We start from the raw sequence: 5,406 nt of genomic DNA, 5'->3' as shown, positions 1-5,406 counted from the left end.
GCTGCATGTAAATCAATGAAATTAGAACACTCTCTCACACCATACAAAAAAATAAACTCAAAATGACTTAAAGACTTAAACATAAGTTAAGACACTATAAACCTCCTACTAGAAAATATAAGCAAAACATTCTTTGACATAAATCTTAGCAACATTTTCCTAGAGTAATCTACCAAGGCAATAGAAATAAGAGCAAAAATAAACAAATAGGACCCAATTAAAGTTATAAGCTTTTGCACAGCAAAGGAAACTATAAACAAAATGAAAAGAAAACCTATGGAATGGAAGAAAATATCTGCAAATGATGTGACTGACAAGGGCTTAATTTCCAGAATAGAAAACAGCTCATACAATTTAATAACACAAAAGAAATAACCCAATAAAAAAGTGGACAGAAGATGTAAACAAACATTTCTCCAGTGAAGTCACACAAATGGCCAAGAGGCACATGAAAAAATGTTCACTGTTGCTATTAGAGAATTGCAAATCAAAACTACAATGAGTATCAGCATATTTTAACAGTTGAGCTCTTCTTTTTAATTGAAATATAGTTGATTTACAATGTCATGTTAGTTTCAAGTGTACAGCAAAGTGATTCAGTTATATATATATTTTTTTGTAAATAAGTTCATTTCTATCTTTTATTAGACTCCACATATAAGTGATATCATCGAGTATTTTTCTCTCTTTCCAGCTTCCTTCACTTAGTATGATAATCTCCAGGTCCTTCCATGTTGCTGCAAATGGCATTATTTTATTCTTTTTTATAGCTGAGTACTATTCCATTATGTGTGTATACATATGTGTGTGTGTATATGTATATATATGTATGTGTGTGTATATATGTATGTATGTATGCGTGTGTGTGTATGTATGTGTGTGTGTGTGTGTGTGTATATATATATATGCTACATCTTCTTTATCTACTCATCTGTTGATGGACATTTAGGCTGTTTCCATGTCTTGACTGTTGTATATAGTGCTGCTATGAACATTGTGATGCATATAACTTTTTGAGTTAGATTTTTTCTGGCTATATGCCCATGAGTGGGATTGCTGGATCATATGGTAACAGCTGAGCTCTGATAAGGATTAAGAATAATAGAGTACAATCTGAAAAATAATATGAAGATCTGACTGGGAAGGACCCACTGAAAAAAACAGACACACCAAGAAACAAAGGGGAAAATTCCTAGGGTTTTATGTCATATCACATAATGACAAAGTCAGCTGCTACCACAACCTCCTTAAAATCATCTGTCCCCATGGAGTTTTCCTGCCTGTGTTCCTAACACTTGACTATGTGACCATGATCTGGTCTACACTTCTGCTTACATTTCTCCCATTTGCTTAAATGGATTTGGAAGATATCAGCTACATTTATGGCTCCAAAATTTTACTTTCTTGGTTATTCTGTTCTACCTTCCCCCATATTTCCCTCTAGTGGTCCTTCTTGATTTTACATGTAGCCTAAGAGACTTGTTGGCCATTTGTAAATAAATCAATATCTGCAGTTATTCTAGGAAACACTACATTGAAATACTTACTTAAGAAGAACCTTAATTCATAATAAGACCTTGTAATTCAGTGTCTGTCCTTGTGATTTTCAATTTGAGGGCCAAATATAAAATCCTCATTTGTGTTTTCTATCCATAGGATCTTAGTATGAATACAATGTCTCTTCTCCAGGTAGCAATTACATGGATTTCTCACTGTACATCAGTATTAAAACGCCTGTCTCTTTGAAGGAAACTCCAGATACTCTGCCTCCCTTCAAAAAGAATAGATTGACCATTCAAAACATATTCTTACAAATTTGTTAAAAAACACATTCTCAATTTTTCTGGAAGGTATCTGTCACCCAGTGTCCCCAAATTGAGTTTCACATATACTACAGAGCCTATATCTTAATACAGACCATCAAAAATGTGTATTTCATATTTGGTGAAAATATATCAAACAAACCAGATAAAAATTTGAAATATCTATGTATATTTCTATTTAAAATGACTAAATAGAAAAAGGAGAACTCTCTCTCCTTCCCTTGTGTGTTCCATTCTAGCTGTCTCTGATTATGAGTCAAGCACACATACCATTGACTCATCCCTGCACTGCATGCAGACTAGAACTGGCTTCCTAGGAAAAGTTCTGCTTTCCTTTATTTCTCCTCTAACAGTAAATTTCCTTAGTTGAGGTTCTAGCCTCTAGGACATAGTGAACTTAATAAGACGAGCCGAGCCTGGCAGTACCAGTAAGATTTGAAGTCTGAAGCCTTAGACATCGGTAAGCTGATTAGGGTTAAGTGGTCAGAAGCTCAGTGTAAGAATAGCATGGGAATAAAAAAGCTAAGGGGAATAAAAATGAACATGTTGTAGACCACATGGCAGTCCAAAAGCAAATGAGACAAAACTGGGGCTGGTGGCATGAGTGCAGGAAGGAGGGTCAGATCCAAAACAAGTACCAAATAGCTGAAAGGTGGTGAAAGATCAGAGTCCTCAATAGGTAGCCAGGAAGTATTAAGAGAGTGTGTCCTCAAAAATAGATGAAACACCCATTGTGTATAAGCTGCAGGTGACATTTGTATGCAATTTGTTCCTCCTGTAGTGCCATCTCTTGTTCTTTATAGGAAGCCTGTGGTTTCCAGAACAAATCTTGGTCATTGGTTTTATACAGGCTGCATTGTAAATCCTTTAAATTTGGTTTGCACAGCTGAAACCCTTTTGTCTTTTAGAGTCACCAGGGACCTAGGATTAGATTTTTAGATATTAAAAATTCTAAACAAATTTAGAAGGATCAAATGTAGTTATTATTTCTAGATTCCACTATTTTTTCAAACTATTACTCTTCTAATTTCTCACACATTCTGAAATGCTTCTTTGAAATTGGAAAGCTAGTTTTTCTGGCTATGTTAATGGCTATTTTATACAGTAAGGCCACTTATATGACAGACCATAAAATTTTAATTCTGATGACCTTAGAAAATGCAGTATAGAGAAAGAACACTGAACAGTCTAAAATCCTGTGGTCTAGTCAAGGCTTTGCCACTAACCATGTGATTGTAAGTCTCTTATTTTCCCTAGGTCTCAGTTCTTAGTTCTCTCCTTTGTAAAATGAGGAGAGTGGACCAGCATGGCCTAAAAAAGCATGCTCCATGAGGAAATCCTTATGTCATTAGGAAAGAGTAGGTTTGATCATCAGAAACCCTGTACTTTAGTCACAGTTCTGACATTCAGTAAATTCCCACCTCTGTAAGTTTATGCTGGGTTCTTAAAATTTAACTCATCAATTTCACATGGAGAAACATCATTATATTACTATGCATTAGAGATATGAAATTTAAAAAGTAGCTGGGTACATTTCTGAAAAGTAAAGGTGAAACTAAGGATGTGAAATTAGACAGATCTCAGAATCTAGGAACTATCATTTACTAATTGTTAATCTTGGCTCTATTAATCACTCTGTACCACTACATCCTTGCCTAAAGTTGATTATATAATATTATCTGATTTATAAGGTTTCTGTGAATGGCATCATGTATACAAAGTATGTAACACAATGCCTGGAACATAGTAAGCACTTACCTTTATCAAAGACAAATAATAAATAAATCTTTCAATTATATGAAAGAAAATGATGTAAACAGATTAAATCCTGGGTGGCAAATAGGTTTTATTTCCAAGGTCAACTTCAATCGATTGGTATAGCTTGCCTGCTTAGACCATGAAACCTTTTGGGGCTCAGTGTGGTGAGTCATTGAGCATAGAAAGAGGCAACAAAGGCACTTGAGTCTTGAACTTACTAACATTGAAAAATATGTGGTCCCAATGGCCCCATATGACAGAACTAGATCAAGGTAAGTAAGCCCCAGAAAGATAATGTAAGGCAGGATTTTCTAATAGAAATTGTTGTTCAAAGTAGAAATGATGTTTTTGCAGTCCATGATTTGTGTCACTAAAGATATTCAAATGCAGGTGAAATGAACACGTGGAAGAAATATTATAGTAGGGGTCAAGATGGAATGTTCTGAGAGGTGAGTTTTTTTGAATGTTGGAATCAGGAACTTCTTAAGTCCTCTTATCCATAAAATTAGTGAAAATGCTCCCAAATATGGAAAAAATAAACTTTTCCAGAACTTGGAAAACTATGCAATCTAAGAAAAACTACCAAGCCTCAGTAAGAACACCAGGGTTAGAGATGTTATGACTTAACCTATTCTGATCCATCTCATCTCAGTGCTGCAGTACACTTAAAAGGGTACAGACTGAGATTGGAACTCCATAGAAAGTTGTATCACCAGAGTGTTATCACTATTAAGACTGTCTTGTAGCTCCCTTAACATGATCCTTTCACAGGGCATTGTTGTTACTTGACTTGACTAGAAGCCCCCTCTTTGGGAAAATCACAATCCCCAGGGTGTTGATTAAAAACAATCAGTTGCAATCATGTATTTTGACTTACTAAGGCTGTTTGTTAGACTTTAAAGAATTAGTATAGAGAAGTCATTAAACACATAAACTGCAAAAATGACAAGAGCAAAAGACAGTGACAATGACAAACCCTGAGGTGAGGGAATAGAGTTTCAAAAGTTGCCACATACATGAAATGTCCAATTTTTTAAAAAATTAGAAGACATACAAAGAAACTAGAAAATACAATTTATACACAAGGAAAAATTGAAACTCTGAGGAAGCCCAGACATTAGACTTATTAGACAAAGATTTTAAATCAGCTATAAAGAGAGAGCTAAAAGAATCATGCCAAAGAACTAAAAAAAAAAAAAAAAAAAAAAGGATGATGTTTCACCAAATATAGAACATGAATAAAGAGATACAAAATTTAAAAAATAGATATTCTAGAGTGGAGAAGTATGATAACTGGTATAAAAATTCACAAGAAAGCTCAACAGTAGATTTTAATAGAACAAATATACAGCAAATTTGAAAACAGTTCAATTTAAAATTTTTAATTTGAAAAACACAAGAAAAAAGAAAGAAAAAATAAGCAGAGCTTCCAAGACCTGTGGGACACCATCAAGTATACTAAACACACATAAAGGAAGTACCAGAGAAGAAAGACAAAGAATTGCAAAGAATGTTTGAAGAAATAATGTTTGAAAACTTCCAAAATTTGATGAAAAATAGCATTCTACACATCCAAGACGCTCAATGAAGTACAAATGGTAACTCAAACATGTACAAATTTAGGCAAGCACATCATAATCAAATTGTTTCAAGCCAAAGGCAGAGACTATTAAAAGCATAAAGAGATAAGTGATTCATCACATATGAAGAATCTTCAGTAAGATTAACAGCTGATTTCTAATCAGAAATAATGGAAGCCAGATAAAATTTAAAGTACTGACATAAAAAAAAAGTCAACAAAGAATTTCATACCATAATTTTCCTT

This window comes from Camelus bactrianus, chromosome X, assembly GCF_048773025.1.
Source record: "Camelus bactrianus isolate YW-2024 breed Bactrian camel chromosome X, ASM4877302v1, whole genome shotgun sequence".
Taxonomy (NCBI): domain Eukaryota; kingdom Metazoa; phylum Chordata; class Mammalia; order Artiodactyla; family Camelidae; genus Camelus; species Camelus bactrianus.
Note: the sequence above shows the minus strand (reverse complement) of the source record.